Source organism: Patella vulgata, chromosome 2 (genome assembly GCF_932274485.2).
Source record: "Patella vulgata chromosome 2, xgPatVulg1.2, whole genome shotgun sequence".
In the NCBI taxonomy this organism is placed as follows: Eukaryota; Metazoa; Mollusca; class Gastropoda; family Patellidae; genus Patella; species Patella vulgata.
Window position 1 is genome coordinate 62,619,697 of NC_065880.2, and position 26,446 is coordinate 62,646,142.

The window sequence follows — 26,446 nt, forward strand, 5'->3', positions numbered from 1 at the left end:
CAGTTCCTGGTTCATGTTGTACGCTCGTGCTTGTTCTTCAGATTGCAGCCTTGTTTTATAATAATATGCCGAATGGTCCCGAACCGCCAAAAAATCGCGCTTAATTTCAGGCAAAATGGAGGGGGGAATGCGTAAGGAAGGTAGGACCGTTGACGTCCTACTCTAGTTGGCACTTTTTATATATTGATTCCGTGGCTCATAATCCTAACATCTTATTCCGTGTAATTAGGGGGTTGTTTGCAGAGAACAAAATTATAAATTTTGCTAGGCCTATATGATCGAGCCACGTTAGACTCAATGCTCTGTGTGTGCCTTTTTTGCACCGAAGAGTTAGTAGAGGCCTATATATTAGAATAAGGGAAGAGGTCTCGGTTAGAAAGATATCACCGTTGACGTCTAGTGTTAGAAGACATCGCCTACACTGTAAGATAATACATTAATGGTGTAGCCTAACATCGGGCTGCAATGAGCGAGTCACTTAAAAACTAAAGGAAGAGGCGTAACTGAGTTTGTTTACTCATTAATATTAAGATCCAAGGCCTGTTTCAGTGAAAGTGTTTGATTCATACTTCGGCGTGACAGAAACATCATTATTGGAATTGAAAACATGCAGATTAATTTTTTTGTGTAAAATCATGAGACCTTTTTATTTGAAGTTGAAAAGAACCACCATTTGTCATGAAAACAGAGAAATATTAAAGAATTATTATTATTACCAAAAAAAAAAGGGATGAATTCCAAATCAAAATTGAATCAAAAACTCCATCTTGAGGCCGCGGCCGAAACCGGTTTATCACAGAAAATGGTTTTGGTAAGTCGGCAAATATAGGTCTACATGATTTAGATCTACTTTAATTTTATTTATAAATTATATTAGATTATTCAAAATTTAGGATAAAATTAAATGGATCAATTTCACAAAACTTTTGAAAAGTCACATAATTGAAGATCTATATGCTTATAACCAATCGATTCAAACATGTTAGCTTTACCTCAATTATATATTTGATTAATAATCCCGTTGAAATGAAAATTCTGTAAATGAACAAATTAAAATGTATAAGCTTACAGGCTTAGACAACTTAGAGCTTATTTTCTCCATGAAGCAATCTAGATGCCTTATTGTTTGTTTATTATTAAAGCTTATCATTTCAGGATTGGGTTGGCAACCAAAATAGACATAATGAAAAACATAACCCGCAAAAAAATGTACAGAAAGGGTGTATCGGCCTTTAACCTTTTTGTTAAAGATAATAAAGGTATTAAGATTCTTTAAAATCCCATATAAAACTAAACTTTTTTGTCATACTTATACTCATTCCAAAACGACAGGATACAGATTATTGCTTTACTGCTTCACCCTGTTTATTAATATGACTAATTTTCATTATCATTTTTGGAAAAGCTTAGTTCCATGACGCCCCCCCCCCCCGCCTTTCATTCTATTAGTAATGTAAAGTGCAAGATGACCGCACCGCACACACAAGATAATGCAAGTAATAATATCAAATTATGTGAATGGACATCAACATTTTTTTAGTTCTAAGAACTTCTAATAATTATTTCCAAACTGAAATATATTAATCTACTACTAGAAATTGTTATTACAGGTAATTAGTTATGCGGCGCAGAGGAGGTTTGAATTATAAGTGTGGGCCCCGGGATGGGGGAGGGTCATTGGAGTAGCGTTCGTGACAAATATTTAGTTTTCGGAGTCTCAAGCAGCCAGGGGATCACGTGGCTAAGTGGTAAGGCGTTGGTTCGCTAGCCTGGAGGTCGGGTGTTAGATCCCTGCATTGGCCGAGAAAGTTCATCCCGATTTTCCGGCGTGGTTTCCCCTTGTCAGTGATGCATGACGGAGGGCCTGACAAGGACAGCTGTCTAGTCGTTTGGATGGGGCGAAAAACCGAGGACCCTTGTACACATTGGAGTGCACGTAAAAGATCCGTTGGCAGTTAGAAGTCGATATAAGAGTAGGCAAAATTTACCTCATAGCACACTGCATGGTGTATGTCCGTCTTCATTAGCCCAGTTTAGGAGCAGAACAGTAAGACGTTAAACCCCATTTCATTTCATTTCATTTCTCAAGCAGGCAAACTGCAGAGGTACCATACTCCTTTTTGCGTTAACGAACTAAACTCGTATGTTTTTTATTTATTTTATTTATTTATATGTATATATTTTTGAGTGACAGAAAGAATGCCCGAATTTCAATCAATTACTTTCTATAATATTCCATATTTTAACAGAAACACCAGCCTGGAATCAATTGAATGAAGAAGAAAAAAGTAGTTACCCAAAAAAAAGCCAAATCGATTTGCCCTGTCAGCAGCAAATAAGCTTTGTTCGGACAAATTGCTTCTCTTATAAGTTGTTGTCCTTTTGTATCCTTTTGTATTTGAAACAATAATGAGGGTCTGAATGACACCTAGATATTCTATTGCGTTTTGAAAAACGGTTCTTCATAATGTATTTTATTTTTTCATAATATTTCATTTTAGATGACAGAATTATCAAATAAATATGGAGTTGATTTGGTTTGTGTGGGTCATGACCGCAACAGCCAAATACAATATCTTTTTGGCGAAGGTAACCCGTTAACCTTCACAAAGAATTCCAAAGCATATCTTTCAAACCTATATGCCGACTGCTGCGCTGGAGGTATATATATTTTATTTTTATAACGATAAACTTGTTACACACACTGTCTTTTTAAGTTAAAAGTGTCAAAGTTTATTTGCCAATCAGGGTTTTCACAAAAAAAGTAGGTCTACATATTGCATATTTATCCCCAGTCTCCTATCATTTCAGGTGCCAGGGTAATGTTTCATAGAGTGGAATGATTGACCTCAACACAAGTATTAAAAAAAAAGAAGCAAAACAGGTGAGATAAATGTGCATTTCATACACTGTAAGAAGTACATCCAACCTGATCCCCACTTCTGCTCACTAATAGTAATGGGCTGGAAATTTGGTACTGCACGGCCTGTCTTCTCCTCTGAATGACAGAATTCCATATTTTGACCATTTTCTGGATGTCAATGACCGTTTCCCTGGATAGTATTCGCCCCATAATTCTCATTCTTATCCAAATTTAACATTTCAGGTCTACATCTCAAAACCTGATGTCTTCCTGGAATGGCTTTAGTAGAACGATGATGCATATCAATTTCATCCCTGATCTCTATGATACCTGTGGTGGAAGTGGAGGGCAAATCGTAATCAGTTTGGGTTCCAGCCCCGAGGACCTCTGTAAACATTGCTTTTTGGTGATGACTTCATTTCCGAGCTTGAAAAGGACGCCCTTGTGTTTATCATGGCCTCTCATATTGGAAGATAACATAAATGGCTTGTGTGTTGATCGACGGTTGTGCATATCTCTTGGTCAGGAAAGTTGTAGGCACCATCGCCATTGTAAATCATTTGACAGGCCAGAGTGAACAGGGAGACCTATGATTGGTCAGCAATGTATCAGATTCCATACTGGGGGGTGGGAATGAAAAAACAGTTGTAGTGTTACATAATCAGATTATTTCAACTTACTTATCCTGTGGAAATACAGCTATATAGGAGATATTTTGAAATTCATAGGCACTGCATGTTTCAACATTTTAGATTTGACCACAATTTGGCACTTGAAACTATGTTAACAGAGAAAAACTGTGTGGTTTTCGATGAAAGTGTTAAAAGTCTAATATTGCATCATGATTACTGTTTTAAAGTATTTTCGTATTTGATTTATATTGAATTCATCTCATCTTTTTGAAGAATGCATTTATGTTCAAAAATAAAAATGTTCTGTGGAATTCAAAATTCATGTGCTTTTAAATTATCAGATTCCAAACTGGGGGGTGGGGATGAAAAAGCTGTTGTAGTGTTACATAATCAGATTATTTCAACTTACTTATCCTATGGAAATACAGCTATATAGGAGATATTTTAAAATTGATAGGCACTGCATGTTTCAACATCTTAGATTTGATCACAATTTGGCAATTGAAACTACGTTAACAGAGAAAAACTGTGTGGTTTTCGATGAAAGTGTTAAAAAGTCTAATATTGCATCATGATTACTGTTTTAAAGTATTTTCGTGTTTGATTTATATTGAATTTATCTCATCTTTTTACAGAATGCATTTATGTTCAAAAATAAAAATGTTCTGTTTAATTCAAAATCCATGTGCTTTTAAATTTATGTCTGCAATTCCGCAGTTTTCTGATGTATTATAGTGTTTGCAGAATGCCGCACAGCTCATCTGAAAATGCATAGATTTTCATATTCTTTGGCCAGGGAATTGCATATATGTTTGTTTATTAGATAACAACAGATTTGTTTAAACATGTGAGGTATATAGGACTAAGACTAGTAATTATTTCCCCTTATTTCATTATTTCCCCTTATTTCATGATGGACGAATGTAGTGCGAGTTATAAATAGACAATTTTTCCCTTATTTTTTTCTCCCCTCTTCCTGCATTTTTGGGTTGACTTTTTGGTCTAGAATTGGAGAAAAGGGATCAAATTTGCAATTTCATAGCTGTTTGGGGTAATACTGATGATATTACAGCGGAGGGATAGGGGGTGTAAAGTGTCTTTCTGCAGAGCAATCATTGTGTCGGAAGTGAGATTTTCACCCCAGTCAACTTCAAATCCGTGTAGCAAACAATCTAAATGGTCAATTATGATGAGGAGATTGCCAAATGTTGTCCCCACTGTGCCTATAAAGATTGGAACCAACGGAATGTTGAGAAAAACGCTACAGCCTGTGATGTTACAGCCATTTAACATTGAAGTCAATGGGCAAATAATTGCTAGTCTGAGTCCATAACATCCAGACACTTTACTTTTGAGTAAAAGATAGGTTACGTGCCCTTGTTTTGAAATTAGTCTCGCTTAACCATTCTACGTCTGATTGACAAGTCGGGATACTCAAGACTACTTATTTACGAAACATAACAGAAAGCTAGAACAAGAAATTGAATTTAGAAATAAGCACTTTAGCCAACTCAACAATTGTTTTAAGAAACTTGTAAAAGTAAAATGAAACTACTGCTAGTATCATGTTCCTGCTAACGAAAGGGATTCAGAGATATTATTTGTACTAAACCAAAAGATGACGCTCTTAACGGTACAGTTGATTATAAAGCAATTTAAAAAATAAAACAAACGTAATTTCTAAAGCTGCTGTAATAACCAAGAAGCTAAATTTTACTGCTATTCAAAATCGTCAACGATAGATTTTTTACGGCTGTAATAGTTGATATATTTGTAGAGAATTGCCCGTGCCATGGCTATTTATCGACACAAAGAGAGTGCGGGGTAGTCAGAAATCAGTTCGAGACACGCAACTGAAGCGTGCACATTTAGCCGTGTCGAGACCAACTTTCTGTAGAGTGCACGGGTCACCCTAGTATAAGTAAATGTTGTTATACCCACTATCTTGAAAGCTTGGTCTATGTATTGACGAGTTACATAAAACCTAGAGTTACCTTACTCTTTATATGTAAATACATACATGTAAATACATATAAACATCAACGCATAAGTTTTATGTATAATTAGCCAATCCAATCTAGCCCGCAGTTTTTCCTATATTTTCTCTTTGAACAGACCCAGACCCATTTTATCGCGTCATCAGTCTATGTATAAAGTTTGGTTTTATTTACGCCCACAATATTCATGTGGACGTATATTGTCGTCTCCCATGTCTGTTTGTGCGTCCTTTCACCATTTTTATCCGATTTTGACAAAATTTGAAATATAGGGTTGTATCCCCAAAACACTGGCTCCTTTAGATATTGGCTGGTATCGGACCGTAACTTAATGGATTATGGTCCCTGGTTGTCGGAAAAATCATGGTTTTAGCTTGTGGAAACTCTTAAGAGGTCACAATTTTAATCCGATGTAGATAACTTCAATTGTATGTTTATCACCCAAAGATCGCTGTGTAAGATTGTGAAACCCCCAGAGATCACAATTTTTATCCGACTGAGGTAAATAGGTATGTACTGGGACTTTAAAATGATTTTGTTCTATTTCTTAGGTTTATCAATCGGAACAAAAGCGGCTTTCCCGTATAAATCATACAGGGAAGGGAGAGTGGCCATTGATGGACTACCGAAAGACTTAGCACCGTTAAAACCGCCATCCCAGTATGGTTTAAAAAAACTAAAAACTATTTGATCTCTTAATGCCTTGAATGTAAGGTATGTATTTTTTCTAAATTCCTCATAATTTGTATGGTTAGCGCGTATCATAAGGTATGTCATTGAGTCAACTGCCGTGCATTCTATTCCCCGGTTGTACGTGACAAGAAGTATGGTCGCTTGTACAACCTCGTTGGTTTTCTCCGGTTCCTCCGGTTTCCTCCCACATCTTAAGATCCCTGCGCAAGCGAATTATTGAAATAAAATTGAAACACCTGCTAGTCCCGATATCAACTAGTGTGTGTCGAGTGGACGTTACCCCCCCCCCCCCCCTCTCTCTCTCTCTCTCTCTCTCAAAACTAGAAAGTTGCCATTTGAAACAGTGTCGAAAAGGGCAATTTATTTCTTTTTGACCACAAAGAAAAAACGGTTGATCTTCTGTTTACGGATTTATCTAGCGTCTCGCGTGTTGTAGATATAATGCTAAGGAAATATACATTGTCTGATCTTCTTCTGGCAACCGAAACAATTATTTATCATTTTTTTTTTACTTTTATTTTGTAGAATTACAATTGATGACTTACAAACCGCTACCGTCACAGGTACAGTATTGTTATACACTTCCATCACCTACACGTACTTCAGCCACTAATAATCAATGTCCTTGATAACATGACATACGTAGCAAACACCACGATGAAAAGCTCTGTGTAAAAATGTAGTTTTGCAGCTAAAATACGGGGCTGAGCAACATCAAATACTGTAAATAATATCTACTCATTAATTGGATTAATATGTTACGAGAATTTATGTGATAGAAATGATAAGTGTATATTTGGTTGTCAGTTGTTATATATTTAGTATTAAGAAGTAGCCTCTTTCGTCCTGTGTATGGTTTTAGTTTATTTAGTCACTTAACTCAGTTTTTTAATAGTCTTGTTCAACTAGACACTTCATATAGCTGGTAGGCGTGCTTTTCTATGTCATCTGTAGTTTCAACCTTATTTGGAGTGAGTAGTAAACCGTTACTTAGATACTGTCCCACCTTTAGTCACTTTTTCTTACATCTCTATCTTGGATGCATCATTTTCTGAATTCACTAACTCAGGTAGGTTTATATTTGTTTAACTTGACTTGACAATATAATAGAAGACAATTCCTTTCTAATTTAAATACTGTTTTATTCTGATATAATTTACAAATAAAATAATACATGTATATTCAATCTAAATAAGTAAAAACTTATATTTTAAAAATGTATGTCTAATTTGGTGTTTGTTTTATCTTTTAGTGTTTCGCTCTTTTCATATGATATATGGTTTCCACAATATTAGTTTTCTATTTCCTCGAATAATAAGAGCACCTTTATCAGGGTATGTTTTTAGTTAGTTTCCCATTTTGTTATATGTTATTTATGTATAATAATTCTAAATGCTTCATTCTTATTACCTATAATAGGCAATATATCTCTAAACTATATAACTGGTTATTAGAAGCTATATCTAAGCTATATCCTTTATATATATTTGCTAATTTAGTCATTTTGTTATTTCAGTGCTCTTCTACTTGCTCTATTGTAAATAATTTCCTGTTTTGTTCCTGTGTGTATTGTAAATAAACTGTATATAGGGTGACCCACCATAAATAAATATCTCCAAATATCTCGACAATTACGCCACAATATTTATATATAATTGTGTGAAACTGATTTGAGGCTTGGCATATTATGCATATTGGCATATTATGCCAAGCCTCAAATCAGTTTCACACAATTATAGTCACTAAATAAACGATCATGTTGTACCTGATAAGCTATGACCATTAATCATCTATAAATAATAGACTGGAAACTGGTTCCAAGTGTCGTCCATAACATCCAGACACTTTTGAGTAAAAGAGAGGTTACATGCCCTTGATTTGAAATTAGTCCCGCTTAACCAGTCTATCGACCATTCTACGTCTGATTGACAGGTCGGGATAATCAAGACTACTTTTTTACGAAACATAACAGAAAGCTAGAACAAGAAATTGAATTTAGAAATAAGCACTTTAGACAACTCAACAATTGTTTTAAGAAACTTGTAAAAGTAAAATGAAACTACTGCTATTATCATGTTCCTGCTAACGAAAGTGATTCAGAGATAGTATTTGTACTAAACCAAAAGATGCCGCTCTTAACGGTACAGTTAATGATAAAGCAATTTAAAAAATAAAACAAACGTAATTTCTAAAGCTGCTGTAATAACCAAGAAACTCAATTTTACTGCTATTCAAAATCGTCAACGATAGATTTTTTACGGCTGTAATAGTTGATATATTTGTAGAGAATTGCACGTGCCATGGCTATTTATCGACTCAAAGAGAGTGCGGGGTAGTCAGAAATCAGTTCGAGACACGCAACTGAAGCGTGCACATTTAGCCGTGTCGAGACCAACTTTCTGTAGAGTGCACGGGTCACCCTAGTATAAGTAGGGTGACCCTACTGTATAGCCGTGTTCCTGTTTTGTCTCTTTTGGCTCAACCCACAACCTGGAAAGGTGGATAGTCCGTCGTCCATTGATCCTGCTACATTTTGTTTGATTTTGATTTTCACTTAGTTATTTTCATCTACATGGTGTGTAATTTGAATTTAAAAAAAAAATTTATATGTCATTTATTTGGTATTTATTCATTAATATTTTGTTGTTACATCGGTGCTTAGTTTACACAATGGCAGAAGCAAATGCAAATGAAGACGCAACTCGTTCAATTATTAATGAATTAAAAGTGGTAATGTCTCAATTAAATTTGGACTTGCAATATGAAGTTTGTAAGGATGTACTAGGATATGGCCCTTTGATTGATAATCTTCCTCATCAATTTTCATCTTTGTCAAATTTGTCATGTCCGGTTTCAACTCCCAAGTAATCCTGTGTATTGTCCTCGAACAATTGTCAGTTCTCGAGGTGCTTCCACAACTTCCACTGTTAGAAATTCTACTTCGCGAAGAACCCCAAGATCAGGCAACGAGACTTTGTATGTTAATTCTACACCATCATCGATTATGAGATGTCAACCATCAAATTTTCAGAATACAACACCAGTGCAGTGTTATCCAGATTCAGCAGTTCAATTAAACCCTCCAGTCCAGACATTTTCACCTGCTTCCATACCCCATACACTTCAGCAAAATTCTTCATCTCTTTAAATGAATCCAACTTCTACATTTCAAAGATCTTCTTCAGTTTCCAGATTTGAAACACCAACTAGTTCATACTTACCTTTGGCATCTTCACCACGATTATCTTGATTTTCGGGAGACAACAACAAAGGAGACGTTTCCTATAACCAGCGGAGTCTTGAGATTGTTGGATTAGAAAGAGAAGGTCGGTATTCTATCCCATCGATTATTAACACCATTCGTAGAGCCGCACGAGGTACAGCAGCCGAATTTTTAATTGGTATTAATCCTCAAACAATAACTGATATATTCATGCACCTTGATCCATTATTTGGTGATATTTTATCGATAGAGGTCTTGATGAATAAACTATACACAGCAAAGCAGCAGGCAAATGAATCCATTTCATCATGGGCATGAAAAATCAAACATATTGTTTCAAAATTAATTAATGCTGGTATTCTAGTTGAACCTGCTTCAAATAAGATATTGAAGGACAGATTTTGGCATGACCTGACCAATTCACAAGTCAAATCTAATACTAGGCACATTCTTGATGCTGATGTTTCATTTTCAGTTTTAATGACTGCAGTTAGGAAAGCTGAAGAAGAGATGCATATATTTCCAGTCACTTCTAATTTCGCTAGTTCTGGGTCATCATTTCATTTAACATCTACAACTTCAAGTTCTTCAGACACTTTTCAAAATAAAATTCTTCAGCAGATTTCGGGTTTGTCAGAGCCAGTGAAAACAGTTAATTCTCGTATATCTGATATGGAGCACCAGATGCAGCAACCACGACAGAGGTACTATAGACAGCCACCTACACAGTTCAATTCTTCGAATATGAGAGATCCACCTCGTTAAGTACATGTTCCTCCTGTTGTTGTTGTAAGTTAGTTGTATTTTACGTCCGCTTCCACCGAGGTGATATCGCAGACAATAACATGTTATGCAATAATTTACAATGTGATTAGTGAAAAAGGGGATAATTAGGTTTTTATATAAATGTACAGAATACAATAGATAACAGCAAGAGACATGAGATAGCAGGTGCAAAGAAAAAAAGGTGCAAGTGGACGTTTACAAAACAGACGAATTTGTAACAAAACAGACATGAATGTGGACGAACATTTGGACAGAGACAAACATTTAGACATAGTATGTACATATATATATATATATATATATATATATATATATATATATATATATATATTTAGGTCATTTTCGTCGGTCTGGTCGATTTGTCCGGTTGAATGGCAGGGCGGTGCAACTCTTCCTTGGGGCTTGTTGGTGAGTGTAAGGCCTGGACCATTCTTCCTTCCATTTGGTTTTGTTGTCCGGTATGGTGGTTGATTTCGTCATTATTTCTGTTGTTCATTCCTTTGTTGTTGGTTCTCTGAAGGAAGAATCCAGCGCCTGAAAAGAGAAAGCTAGAGAAAAAAGAATAGCTGGTCTTGTGATGGTTTTGTTTTTATTTCGTCTAGTAAGGCTTCAGGGGGGGGGGGGGGGCTGGGGTTGGAGGAAAAAAAATGCATTTATGGCAAGTTAGTATGATATACATTCAATCAAAATTTATTAGGAGTTAATAAATACAATAATACATATATGGTGGCTTAATATGATCTACAATCAATACTTATTTAGTCAAATAAATAAAAGTGTAAAGAATATTTCAGGGTATGTAGCGTTTCCCTCTTATGGGAACATTTTTGCGCTATCACCCTGATTTATTAATTAATAGTTTTATTTGTGGTGTAGGACAGGTGGCGATTCCCTCTAGGGGACGTTTTTTCGCTTCATCCTACATTGTATAATTTGATTTATTAATTTTATCGGAGTTTTATTAGTAGTGTAGGGCGGTTTACGCTTCCTTCTAGAGGACATTTTTACGTTCCGCCCTACTGTTAATTGATTAATTTTATTAATTGATTTATTAATTTTATCGGAGTTTTATTAGTAGTGTAGGGCGGTTTACGCTTCCTTCTAGAGGACATTTTTACGTTCCGCCCTACTGTTAATTGATTATTTTTATTAACTGATTTATTAATTTTATCGGAGTTTTATTAGTAGTGTAGGGCGGTTTACGCTTCCTTCTAGAGGACATTTTTACGTTCCGCCCTACTGTTAATTGATTAATTTTATTATTTTATGTATTTGGTCATGCCTATATTTATTATTAGTGTAGGGCGGTTTACGCTTCCTTCTAGAGGACATTTTTACGTTCCGCCCTACTGTTTAATTGATTAATTTTATTATTTTATATATTTGCTCATCCCTATATTCTCAATAAAATTCCAGACAAGTTGTGATGTCCAGTCTCTATCGTCAGGTTGTGGAGAAAGGAGAGATTTGAGACAGAGAGTTTTTCCCCTCTCTGCTAGTTTCTTAATTACGGATTGACGTTCTTTGTTTAATTGATGACAGTTGATTAGCAGGTGTGACGTGGTCGCAATTTGTCCACATGGGCATTTAATTGGTGTAAAGGTGAAGTCTTTTATTACGTTTATCGTTTTAAGCCTCGTGATGAGTTTGCATATTTTAATTGAGGGATGATTACAAGATTGCTATCAATTTGATAGCGATGAGTATTCTCTTGTTTTAGACGGGTTTTCCATGCATTTTTAATTTTATCTTTAGCTATGCTTGTGAATTCCTGACTGCTGTATTCTAAATTTTCTATATCATTTAGTGACAACCCTTCCTTGGCTAGCTTGTCAGCTTGTTCATTGCCGAAAATATTGATGTGGGAGGGGATCCATGCAAGGACTACCTCTCTTCCGTTATTCTTGATTGTTTGATTGATATCCCTAATTTGGTGGATTATGCCCTGTCTGCTTTTGGAATAATCTGATTCGATGGATTTGATGCTACTTAGGGAGTCTGATAGGATAACGGCTTTTTGGTGTGTTTGCGTGGCTAGCCATTCTATTGCAGTCTTAATGGCCATCAGTTCTGCGGTGTACACAGAACAATGTTCTGGTATCCCTTTCCTGATGTTTAGCTTTGCTTTGGGTATGAAAATGCCGTACCCTGTTAATCCCTGTGTATTATTTTTCGATCCATCTGTATAGATTTTGAGATAGTCTGCCCATTTGGTGTCTATTGGTTCTAATGCTAGTGCTCTAGCCTCTATGGGATTAGCGTGTTTGTTTTAACGTTAATTAGGTGCGTGTTGATGATTGGATCGTTTAGTTGCCAGGATGGAGTGACGGGATAAGTTTTTGTTTCTATGATTGTTCCTTTTAAACCGTGCTTATTTAAGACATCGTTTGACATTTGCCCGAATGTCATGGGACGCGTATTTTTTCTATAGCCTATGCGTTTGAATTGTTGGAGGCACTTATATGTCGGACATTTTTCTTTTAGCATTTGCAGTTTACCCCAGTACTTGAGTGACAGTTCCTCTCGCCTGAGATCGAGCGGGAGTTCTCCCATCTCTTGTAAAAGGGCAACTGTTTTGGTTCCTATTGCTGCTCTTGTTACTAGTCTCAATGCTTTACCTTGTATTATGTTCAATTTATTTAGTTGTGTATCACTTGCATTTGCATAAGCCAGACATCCGTAGTCGATTACCGAGCGGATGAGTGCTCTGTATATTAACATAAGAGTGCTTCTATTTGCGCCCCATTGCGTTCCTCTGATGTAGTTCATTAAGTTGAGTGTTTTCGATGTGCGACTTACTATGCTGTCTATGTGTGGTTTCCAAGAAAGTTTGGAGTCAAATATCATTCCTAAAAATTTGGTTTCTGTTTTGAATTCTATTTTTGAGCCGCTAAGATTTAAGACTATTTTCCTGTTAGTGTCAGTCGGATGAAACATTATTGCTACAGTTTTCCCTTCTGAAATTTTGAAACCCCAGCCGTCTGCCCACTTTGAGATTTGTTTTAGGGTATATTGAAGCGATTGTTTGATTATACCTATGTTATTTGAAGCTTTCCAGAACGAGCTGTCGTCAGCAAATAGTGCGGATTCTGTACCCTTCCCTCCGTAGCTTGGAAGATCATTTATCATTATATTGAATAGTATTGGGCTGATAACGGATCCTTGCGGCGTTCCGTTTTCCATTTTCAATTTGTCACTTAAGCAATTACCTACGCGTACTCTGATATGCCTATCGTTCAGAAAGTCTTCAATCCATTTGTACATTCGGCCTTTGATTTTCGCGTCGTGGAGTTTGTGTAAAAGACCATCCACCCATACAATGTCGTAGGCTTTTGTTAAGTCAACAAAGATTGCGCAGAAATATTGTTTAGCTGTGAAGGCTTTGGAGATGTCATGTTGTAATCTAATGATATGGTCTGCTGTCGACCTATCGGAACGATAGCCACTTTGCTGTTTTGTGAAGATGTTGTTGCTTTCACAGTGAAATTTTAGTCTGTTTGTAATTATTGTTTCTAATGTTTTACATAAAGTAGACGTGAGACTGGCTGGGCGATACGACGTCGTTTCGTTTTTGTCTTTATTGTGCTTATGTAGGGGAATGACTGAGGCAGTCTTCCATTCTTGTGGTGTTTTTCCGTTGGACCATGAGAGATTAAAGATATCAAGGACTAACGCCAGTGCTTTCTCGGGTAGATTTTTCAGCATTGTGTATTTCACACAGTCTAGCCCTTCTGCACTGTCGGATTTAGTCCGTAATGCTTTTTTCAACTCATCTATATTAATGGGACTATTTAGATCTGATTCATTATCTGCATCTTTGTGTATTATTGGAGGTTGGTTTTTTAAGAATTTACTTTTAATGGCCTTGAATGTTTCATTGTGTTGGTTGTTACTAGAGCCATCTGCATAGGTCTGTCCTAACAAGTTTGCTTTGTGCGTATTATTTAAGGCTGTTTCGGTTTTATAGGTTAATAGAGGTATATTTTGTCTTACTGTTTTACCGGTGATTCCTGATATTTTGTTCCATACTGTTTTTATATTTGTTCGATCATTGAGGGAGTTACAGAAGTTTTGCCAGTTTTCTTCCTTGGACTTTTTTATTTCTGTCTCTGCGGAAAGGTTAGCTTCAAGGTAGTCAGTTCTAGTTCCCTCATTCGGCTTACGTTTGTATTTTCGTAGCGCTGATTTTGGGATGTTGACTAGAGTTTGTAGATTATCTGACCACCAAGGTTTGGGGGATTTCCTGTTAGTTTCTTTTGTTCGGGGGATAGATTGCTCTGCTGAGCTTATTATAGCCTTAGTTAGATTATTTGAAAATGTGTCTATATTATCATGTCTTATTGACTCAAAACCCACCCATTGCCAAGTTTTTATATAGTTCCCAGTTTGCCTTATCCATTTTCCATTTAGCCTGACATTTGGTGTTTTCTGTTTTAGTATTGCAAGATACGGAGATATGGATTGCTACGTGGTTACTTCCTAAGGTTTCGTTACCTATTTCCCAGTTGCAATGGGGGTATAGTTTTGTTGATACTAATGCCAGATCTATGTGGGTTCCTTGTTTACTAGTTTTCCCGACGAAAGTTGGTTCGCTATTATTGTCATTGAGTAATAGAAAACTGCTGTCTTCTATATACTCGTACAGTTCTTTCCCGTCTTTGTCGCTTGTTGGTAAGCCCCATGCCGTGTTGTGGTAGTTGAAGTCCCCACATATAATTAGATTGTCTCCCGGAATTTGTTTAAAAATCCTATCATAATCTGTACTTTTTAATTTATTGACTGGGGGGTTGTAAACGTTTGTTATGCTTAGAGATTGATTATTTCCTATAGCAATATTAATCGCCATTAACTCTAATTTATTTGTTTGGTTTACTGTTAATCTACTGAATGGGATATTATTTTTGACATAAATCGCCAGTCCGCCTCCGTTTGATTGGCCCGGTCGATCGCGCCTTACCATTGTGTAACTGTCTAGATTGATATCATTGTTTTTGGGAGTTAACCGTGTCTCTTGTAGGCATAGTATGTCTGGATTGTTTTGATAGACATATTGTTTTAGTTCGATCAAACGAGGCCGCAGCCCATTCACATTGAGTTGAAAAATAGTGATTGGCTTCTCCATTGTAAATGATAATGATTTGTTTATTTAAGTTATTAGTGTGTTTACAGTGCATCTTCCTTACTGCTTACACTGCAAGTACGTTTGTTTTGATTAGGTATTTCGGTCTCAGTGATCATGGGGTTATCCCCATGTCTGAGTGAATTGTTTTTATCTTCTGTAACAACTAAGTTTATGTTTCTTTTTGCCGACAGCCTTGAGTAGCTTCTACTGCGATCCTTAGGTTTAGTTTCGGAGGGTGGGGGCATGAAATTGTTTACTGGGGTCTTCTCTGCTTGAGAAGATTTTCCCTTATTTTTGGGGGTTTGGGTCATTGTGTTTACTGGGGTCTTCTCTACTTGAGAAGATTTTCCCTTATTTTGGGGGGTTTGGGTGATTGTTACATTATTTATTATGACTTTTCCTATTTCAATGTTTCTTTCCTCCTCAGTTCTTATTGATCCTAGTTTTGCCAACTCTCTGCAGAAGCTGACGAACTCTTTTATTCCTTTAAATTGGGGCGTGAACGATTTATTTGAGTCAGTATTATTTAGTTTTTGCGGTTCTTCCCTCATATTAGTAGCTGATGCTGTTGGTTTGTTAGGAATTGTTTTATTTGCAACATGTGTCGTTGCTTCTTTGTGGCTGATGCCATGCGTGTATTGCATGTTTAATACTGTTTTGGTGCTTAAATATTTTGGACATTTCGGTGAGTCGGCACCGTGGTTGCCCCTACAATTGACACATTTTAATTGTGAGGCCCTGCAGTCTTTGGTGTTGTGGGAGTTCCCACATTTCCCGCATATGGCCTCACTCCTACAAAATTTCTCTACATGCCCTATCCTCTGGCACTTTGTACACCGTTTAACTTTAGGGATGTATGGGTGTACGGGACGTCTCTCGTACAACATGTATATTATTCCCTGCGGTGTTTCATTTTTGTTAAAGGTGATCTGGATAGTTCTTATATTTTTTCCCTGTCTTACGGGGTATTGGTAAAGGGCTAGGGGATTATAGCCTCCTAGTTTTAAATTTTCTTTTATTTCCTCGTCGGAATAGTCCTTCGGAATGTTGTACACAATTACCCTATCCGTCTGATTATGCTCCGACATGGAGATCTCGACGTTAAGGTCCCCTAAGATTTTGATATTGGTGGCCAATTGGGCATCTTCCATATTTTGGAAGGCAATCCTGACCCCTAGCAAGGATCCGTATGCCTGGGAGAGCTGCTGTCCCCCATTTCATACGGATTTCATCTCCTATTTTGGACACTTTTGTGCCCTTAAAAGATTTCCCATTTTTGGGAGTACACAATACAATAAATTTATACTCCGGCACCGATCTTGATGCGAAAGCTGGTTGGGGTTTTCTTGGTGAGTTAACCAAGGCATTGGCGAAGTTCATTGCCATGATGATGCAAATAGGTATAAAAAAGAAAGAAAATAAAGAATTAAGTAAAATGGAGAATAAAACGGAGTGAAGAAAAAGAAAAGACAAGTCAAGGTGGGAGATTTGGGGAAGGAGTCGAAAAGGGACGAAAGTCTGAAGCCTAACTTTGTTGAACAACTAAGATTAGCCCGCCCGCTAACTTGAGTTGTTCAGATGACGAGTTTAGTTAGATAGTTTAAAACAAATATCAAATAAAAGCGAAGAAGAGAATAAGTATAACTTACAGTATGGGAGTAATCCTAATAATCCAATAATCCACTAAGCACAGTTAGATGTTCCTCCTTTTCCTCCTCCTCCTTTGTTCAATCCCGCAGGAGGGATTAAAGTTTCATATTTAGGATATATCTCAGTACCAGTTCGTATTCCAGATACTTCAGAAGATTTGCAAGCCTTAATTTTAATTGTTCCTTCATGTTCTTTCAATTCAAAGGTTCCATTTTTAATTGGTACAAATATTTTATCTAGGTTGTGTAATGTTCAGACTAAATCCATTGTGTGGAATTCTACGTTTACAGTTTTATGTGATACGATTAATGCTAGTAATGTTCCTCAATTTAAAAAAAAACACTTCTAAGCCTGTAACTGTTCCAGCAAATTCTTCTATGGTTGTTGTTGGTAGTTGTAATTTATCTAAACCTCTACCTGGTAAACAATATTTGGCGTTAGACTACAATTCACTTCTTGGTTTCCTTCATGTAGTTCCTGGGATTGTACAACCTTCTGCTGATATTCATATAAACATCACAAATTCTTCAAAAAAGCCTATTACTACTTCTCGTAATATTGTTCTTTGTCAACTTCAGCAAGTAAATATTGTCAATGATTCTCCATTTTCTAGCCCACATGATTCGCCGTTTAAACCTTTTGAAGATTTATTTAATCTCAATTCACTTCGTTCTAAATGTTCTCCTTGCGAAACCCAGCAACATAAAGATCTCCTTCATGAGTTCAGAGATATTTTCAGCATGTCCGACACAGATTTTGGCAGAACAGATTTAACAACGCATAAAATTAAGCTGACAGATGAAACACCTTTTAAACAACGACACCGTAGGATTCCGCCATCAATGTTCCAAGAGGTAAAAGAACATATCCAAGACATGATAAAAGCCAATGTTATTCGGCCATCTAACAGTCCATTTGCTTCTCCTGTTGTGCTTGTACGCAAGAAAGATTATAGGAAACTTAATTAAAAAACTGTTCGTTATTCGTATGCCCTTCCTCGCATAGACGAAATTTTGGATACGTTAAATGGCTCAAAATATTTTTCATCTTTAGACTTAAAAATTGGATATTGGCAGATTGAAATGGCGGAAGAAGATAAATGTAAAACCGCTTTCCCTACTGGTAGCCTTGGCTTTTGTGAGTTCAATTTTATGCCATTCGGATTAACCAACGCACCTAGTTCTTTGAAGCGTTGTTTAGAGCGTTGTATGTCAGATATTCATTTATTTCATTGTTTAATTTATACTGACGATATCATTGTATTTTCCAAAACATTTGATGAACACATTTTTCGTCTTCGCTCAGTATTCTCCAGGCTAAAGAAGCACAATCTTAAGTTAAAACCTTCAAAATGTGAATTTCTGCAGTCATCATTGAAATATTATGGGCATATAATTTCGGAAGATAGTATTAAAGCTGACCCTGATAAAATATCTACTCTTACAAGCTGGCCTATTCCTACATCTGTTTCAAAAGTACGCAGTTTTCTTAGATTTTGTGGATATTTCAATCGCTTCATCAAGGATTATGCTAAGATTGCTCGACCTTTAACTGATCTTCTTACTGGCGATTCACCTAAAAAACATAGAAAATCTGCTGGTAATTTATTTCATTGGGGTGCAGATCAACAACAGGCTTTTGATAATCTCATTTCTCATTTAACTTCTTCCCATATCATAGCTTTCGCTGATTTTACTCAACCTTTTATATTAGAAACAGATGCTAGTTCTCATGGTTTAGGTGCTATTTTATATCAAATTCAGGAAGGAAAACAAAGAGTAATTGCATATGCCAGCCGGAGTATTACAAAAAGTGAAAAGAATTATCCAGCACATAAACTTGAATTCCTAGCTTTGAAATGGGCAGTCACACACAAATTTCAAGATTATCTTTATGGCAACAAATTCACTGTTAAAACTGTTAAAACAGACAATAATCCACTTACATATGTTCTTTCTTCCGCAAAACTTGATGCTGATGCTACAGGTCATAGATGGTTGGCTGATCTTTCTGCATTTGATTTTTCTTTTAGAATATTTACCTGGATCTCGTAATGTTGCTGCATACGCTTTATCAAGACTTCCCGCTTCATGTGTAGATAATTCTGTTGTAGCTGCTATAACTAATTTCACCGACGTTGAGCATAGTAAAGTTGAAACTTTTTCTTTTAATCAGGATGCCATCCAACCCCCCGTTGCATGAGGAACCAACCCTATGTGCGGCATCGATAATGATTTCAGATTGAATATCCAGTTTATCTTTAAATAGTCTAGTTACGACAGACACACAGTTTTCACCCTCACGTTCTTCTATACCAAAAATTCTCAAATGAGATTTTCGACTATATTGTTCAAGATGATTTAGTTTTAATTGTAAGTTTTTTATTTCAGAATCGTTGACTTTTAACAAAGCCTCGGTGTTTTTTATTCTATCGTCAAAATAATCAAATTCCAGACTTACAGTTTCATTTGCAAGCTCAATATTTGCCACTCTGTCACCCAGTTCATCAAACCTCTCGCCTATAAGTTTATTTAGATTGGTTTCAATTTTCTCGACAGCCTCTTGCACTGCTTTGGAAACAATTTCATTAAGTTGTTGATGATTAACAAATATACTATCTGACGTACCTAAAATGATTATTTTCTCTGTACTTGAAGTATTTAATTTCGCCCTTGATTTCACTGGCGTGTCTTGGCTTGATGCAGAGGATCCACTTGTAGCAGGATCAATGGACGACGGACTATCCACCTTTCCAGGTTGTGGGTTGAGCCAAACGAGACAAAACAAGAACACAGCTATACAGTTTATTTACAATACACACAGGAACAAAACAGGAAATTATTTACAATAGAGCAAGTAGAAGAGCACTGAAATAAATGAAATGAAATGAAATGAAATGGGTTTTAACGTCCTACTGTTCTGCTCCTATACTGGGCTAATGAAGACGGGCACTGAAATAACAAAATGACTAAATTAGCAAATATATATAAAGGATATAGCTTAGATATAGCTTCTAATAACCAGTTATATAGTATAGAGATATATTGCCTATTACAGGTAATAAGAATGGAGCATTTAGAATTATTATACATAAATAACATATAACAAAATGGGAAACTAACTAAACACATACCCTGATAAGGGTGCTCTTATTATTCGAGGAAATAGAAAACTAATATTGTGGAAACCATATATCATATGAAAAGAGCGAAACACTAAAAGATAAAACAAACATCAAATTAGACATACAATTTTATAATATAAGTTTTTACTTATTTAGACTGAATTTACATGTATTATTTTATTTGTAAATTATATCAGAATAAAACAGTATTTAAATTAGAAAGGAATTGTCTTCTATTATATTGTCAAGTCAAGTTAAACAAATATAAACCTACCTGAGTTAGTGAATTCAGAAAATGATGCATCCAAGATGGAGATGTAAGAAAAAGTGACTAAAGGTCAAACAAGTTGTTAGGACAGTATCTAAGTAACGGATTACTACTCACTCCAAATAAGGTGGAAACTACAGGTGACATAGAAAAGCAAGACTACCAGCTATATGAAGTGTCTAGTTGAACAAGACTATTAAAGAACTATCCCCCCAGCACAAGAAGTGGCGTCCCGACACGAACAACCCTAAACAGCCTACGGTACACCATAATAAAAACAACAGTATACATATATAATACAAAAATAATGAACCAATCCACATAACCAAAATCATAATCCATAAACAAAACCAAGTCGTCATCAAGTAAAACTGTAAGCAACTGATAATGGAATTTATAATCAAACTAATAATGCAGAAATAAAAAAAAATCGTTATCAAAATACCAGTAGATACAATTAATATAAATCAAAGCCAAACAGTATTCTCTAAAACCCAAGCATCAGATTTCATCCAAGAAGGTGATTTACGTTGTCGTTTAGAAGCTATAACTGGTTGTGAAATATCACCAGAGGAAATATCAGGATCAGGTGGAGAAATTGAATCATCAGAATTATCAGTAACAGTAATATTAGGAACGCTCATATCAGGAATATCTGGAACAGGAATATCTGGAACAGTAATATCCGGAACAGAAATATCAGGTAACACGTTGGTAACACAAACAGAATAACCGGATGAAATATTAACATTTGAATTATTATCATTATCATTCGTGTAAGGTTGAGAAATGGGAAAATCAGGAATACTAACATCAGGTGAAGAACGAACACGTGGAAGTGGAACATTTAATCGTGGGGCAGGAATAGATCGACCCGAAGAACTTATCGGAAGTACAAGATATCTGTGTAGAGTACGCCTTAATGAAGTGTCAGCCTTCTGAACTACAAAAACTGGAATTTCAACATCTGGTTGTGAAATAACAATCATTCTCCCATTTATCTGCAAGTTTATTTTTACCTCTGATATGTACATTACGAACTAACACAACATCACCAACATGTAGATTAGCACCTCGAGTTTTCACATCATAATAAAGTTTCTGCTTCTGCTGCGCTTTCTGAATATTTTCTGTAGCAATACTGTTCACGGCTTTAAATTTATCTGAAAGTTAGTTAGCTGCTATAACTAATTTCACCGACGTTGAGCATAGTAAAGTTGAAACTTTTTCTTTTAATCAGGATGTAATTAATACTAAATTAATTGACAATTCTAAGATTTTAAAAGCTCAGCAAGACTGTTTGGGAATACGGAATATCATTCATTTTGTGAAAACTGGTTGTAAGCCGTCTGATCCATTTTTGTTTTATATTGATAAAGACTCACGAGTTATATTACGTCATTGGGAAAATTTAATTGTAAAAGATCATATTTTATATAGGAAATACTTACCTTCACCCTCATCTGATACTGTGTTTCAAATTGTTTTACCTGTTTCTCTTCGGCAACTTGTATTATCATTACTTCATGACAAGATGGGTCACATGGGTCGTGATCGCACATTGGACTTGGTCAAATCACGCTTCTTCTGGCCTTCAATGCATTCGCCGAAAGTGTCCTCAGCAGAATATTAGAGCTCCTTTAGTCAGTATTCAAACTTCGGAACCATTACAGCTTGTTTGTACAGATTTTTTGAGTTTAGAGCCTTCTAAGGGTGGTATTGGAAACATTTTAATTATTACTGACCACATCACAAAATTTTCTGTTGCTGTTCCAACTAAAAACCAGACTGCTAAAACCACCGCCAGGGCATTAATTCATAATTTCTTTCTACCATATGGAATTCCTGAAAAACTTCATTTTGATCAAGGTCGAAATTTTTAGTCCAATATTATCAAAGAAGTCTGCAGTATTTTAGGTATACACAAATCACGTACTACTCCATATCATCCAATGGGTAACGGTTTATGTGAACGCTTCAACAGAACACTTTTAAATATGCTAGGTTCTCTTACTGAAGAACAGGAAGGTAGATGGAAAGATCACGTTCCTTATTTAGTTTTTATTTATAATTCCACTAGACATGAATCAACTTCCTTTTCACCTTTGTATTTGATGTTTGGTAGAAATCCTAAGTTATCTGTTGATATAATTTTTGGAGATACGTAGTTCCTATACACAGTTTACTTCTGAACTTTCAGATAAATTTAAAGCCGTGAACAGTATTGCTACAGAAAATATTCAGAAAGCTCAGCAGAAGCAGAAACTTTATTATGATGTGAAAACTCGAGGTGCTAATCTACATGTTGGTGATGTTGTGTTAGTTCGTAATGTACATATCAGAGGTAAAAATAAACTTGCAGATAAATGGGAGAATGATTGTTATTTCACAACCAGATGTTGAAATTCCAGTTTTTGTAGTTCAGAAGGCTGACACTTCATTAAGGCGTACTCTACACAGATATCTTCTACTTCCGATAAGTTCTTCGGGTCGATCTATTCCTGCCCCACGATTAAATGTTCCACTTCCACGTGTTCGTTCTTCACCTGATGTTAGTATTCCTGATTTTCCCATTTCTCAACCTTACACGAATGATAATGATAATAATTCAAATGTTAATATTTCATCCGGTTATTCTGTTTGTGTTAGCAACGTGTTACCTGATATTTCTGTTCCGGATATTACTGTTCCAGATATTCCTGATATGAGCGTTCCTAATATTACTGTTACTGATAATTCTGATGATTCAATTTCTCCACCTGATCCTGATATTTCCTCTGGTGATATTTCACAACCAGTTATAGCTTCTAAACGACAACGTAAACCACCTTCTTGGATGAAATCTGATGCTTGGGTTTTAGAGAATACTGTTTGGCTTTGATTTATATTAGTTGTATCTACTGGTATTTTGATAACGATTTTTTTTAATTTCTGCATTATTAGTTAGATTATAAATTCCATTATCAGTTGCTTACAGTTTTACTTGATGACGACTTGGTTTTGTTTATGGATTATGATTTTGGTTATGTGGATTGGTTCATTATTTTTGTATTATATATGTATACTGTTGTTTTTATTATGGTGTACCGTAGGCTGTTTAGGGTTGTTCGTGTCGGGACGCCACTTCTTGTGCTGGGGGGATAGTGTAGTAGTGTATATTTGGTTGTCAGTTGTTATATATTTAGTATTAAGAAGTAGCCTCTTTCATCCTGTGTATGGTTTTAGTTTATTTAGTCAGTTAACTCAGTTCTTTAATAGTCTTGTTCAACTAGACACTTCATATAGCTGGTAATCTTGCTTTTCTATGTCACCTGTAGTTTCCACCTTATTTGGAGTGAGTAGTAATCCGTTACTTAGATACTGTCCTAACATCTTGTTTGACCTTTAGTCACTTTTTCTTACATCTCCATCTTGGATGCATCATTTTCTGAATTCACTAACTCAGGTAGGTTTATATTTGTTTAACTTGACTTGACAATATAATAAAAGACAATTCCTTTCTAATTTAAATACTGTTTTATTCTGATATAATTTACAAATAAAATAATACATGTAAATTCAGTCTAAATAAGTAAAACCTTATATTATAAAATTGTATGTCTAATTTGATGTTTGTTTTATCTTTTAGTGTTTCGCTCTTTTCATATGATATATGGTTTCCACAATATTAGTTTTCTATTTCCTCGAATAATAAGAGCACCCTTATCAGGGTATGTGTTTAGTTAGTTTCCCATTTTGTTATATGTTATTTATGTATAATAATTCTAAATGCTCCATTCTTATTACCTGTAATAGGCAATATATCTCTATACTATATAACTGGTTATTAGAAGCTATATCTAAGCTATATCCTTTATATATATTTGCTAATTTAGTCATTTTGTTATTTCAGTGCCCGTCTTCATTAGCCCAGTATAGGAGCAGAACAGTAGGACGTTAAAACCCATTTCATTTCATTTCATTTATTTCAGTGCTCTTCTACTTGCTCTATTGTAAATAATTTCCTGTTTTGTTCCTGTGTGTATTGTAAATAAACTGTATAGCTGTGTTCTTGTTTTGTCTCGTTTGGCTCAACCCACAACCTGGAAAGGTGGATAGTCCGTCGTCCATTGATCCCGCTACAAGTGGATCCTCTGCATCAAGCCAAGACACGCCAGTGAAATCAAGGGCGAAATTAAATACTTCAAGTACAGAGAAAATAATCATTTTAGGTACGTCAGATAGTATATTTGTTAATCATCAACAACTTAATGAAATTGTTTCCAAAGCAGTGCAAGAGGCTGTCGAGAAAATTGAAACCAATCTAAATAAACTTATAGGCGAGAGGTTTGATGAACTGGGTGACAGAGTGGCAAATATTGAGCTTGCAAATGAAACTGTAAGTCTGGAATTTGATCATTTTGACGATAGAATAAAAAACACCGAGGCTTTGTTAAAAGTCAACGATTCTGAAATAAAAAACTTACAATTAAAACTAAATCATCTTGAACAATATAGTCGAAAATCTCATTTGAGAATTTTTGGTATAGAAGAACATGAGGGTGAAAACTGTGTGTCTGTCGTAACTAGACTATTTAAAGATAAACTGGATATTCAATCTGAAATCATTATCGATGCCGCACATAGGGTTGGTTCCTCATACAACGGGGGGTTGGATGGCTGAATGGTTAGCGTGCGCGCGCTGTATCATAAAGTATGTCATTGAGTCGACTGGCGTGGTTTCGAATCCCCGGTTGTACGTGACAAGGAGTAGGGTCGCCTGTCCAACCTCGTGGGTTTTCTCCGGGTCCTCCGGTTTCCTCCCACTGCTAAAGACCCCTATGCGCAAGCGAATTATTGAAATAAAATAAAACCATATTATGTTAGTCCCGAAATGACCTAGTTTGTGTCGAGTGGACGTTAAACCCCATTTCTCTCTCTCTCTCTCTCCTCATACAACACTTCTTTCATGGGTGAGACCAGGCAGAAACCGAGAGAGGCATAATTGTTAGGCTGCTAAGAAGCACTGATAAAAGCAAAGTCATCATAGCACGGAAAAAATTTAAAAATTCTTTAATAGCATTGTAGATGATATGACTAAAACAAATATTCGTCTGCTAGAAGAGGCCAAACGACATCACAGTGTGAAAAGTGCATGGCTAACAAATGGAAAATTGTTTGTAGAAACAATTAACAATATAAAATGTAGAATTGAAGATGTATCTGACATAGATAAGAAAATTAAACCTTAAATTATGTTTTAAAAATATTGTGATAATAACTTTAGTTTCCTGATTCAGTTGTAATAAGCTTTTGAAGGGGTAGTCCCAAATAATTATTGAGGGCCTAAAAATAACACCATATCTGGGTATATGCAATTTTAACGCCCATATTGTATTAACTTTCAAATGATCTTGAATGGGTTAATGGCCTTTTTATTCAGTTGAATATTTTAGCAAATGACGTGAAACATCTTGGATAAGTATACAGTAACATATAGTCTGGTGTTAACTTACACAATTATTCTTACAGAGACAGTTTCAAGTGCAGGTTTCAGTTGAGTGTATGGGGCTACGGTTGGGTTTTTTTTTCAATTGTTATTTGGGATATTCCCTTTTAAGCGGCAGATTATTTATAACAATTAATGGTTTATGTTCACTATTTCCAGCAATTGTGCATCGTACTACACCTGCTTCACTAAACACAGTTCATACTGCTGTATGGTAATAACTACACTGTGAACTAAGTTTAACAATAGGCCTATAAACGAACGTTACAAATCATAGGTTTGTATCGGTCAATGGTGATTTTTAAATATTAAAAATGGCATACACGAATTGGAGCTTAAATATAATAATGATAAAACTTTTTGACTATAATAAGATATATAACTAAACAATGTAGTACTGGTGTCTTGATCTCAGTCCCAGTATTTTTTGGGATCAGCGTTATTTGATAATTGTGGTCTGTAGTCGTGCCACATGAAATGTGTGGTAACCTGACATCTCGGAAACCGCTAACCGGAAGTGGCCGAAACTTTGGCTACTCTGAGAAATTATTAAAGTGATTATAATTTGCAAGTTTCATTGAAATCGGTTGGTAATTGCGT

General features: G+C 35.7%; 2 long non-coding RNA genes across 2 annotated transcripts in view; both read left to right on the top strand.

The window, feature by feature from the left end:
• LOC126811278 (uncharacterized) overlaps positions 1 to 25,641 on the top strand; it is a 33,174-nt gene extending 7,533 nt beyond the window's left edge. The window contains exons 2-6 of the long non-coding RNA XR_007675502.2: positions 6,044 to 6,206; positions 6,711 to 6,748; positions 23,676 to 23,803; positions 23,987 to 24,068; positions 24,251 to 25,641. This is a non-coding gene — a long non-coding RNA (uncharacterized LOC126811278). The remainder of the gene's footprint in view (positions 1 to 6,043; positions 6,207 to 6,710; positions 6,749 to 23,675; positions 23,804 to 23,986; positions 24,069 to 24,250) is intronic.
• Positions 1,281 to 4,238, top strand: LOC130010757 (uncharacterized). Its single transcript, XR_008786037.1, has 3 exons — positions 1,281 to 2,661; positions 2,812 to 2,884; positions 3,107 to 4,238. It is a non-coding gene; the product is annotated as an uncharacterized LOC130010757 (long non-coding RNA).
• Positions 25,642 to 26,446: the final 805 nt, after the last annotated feature.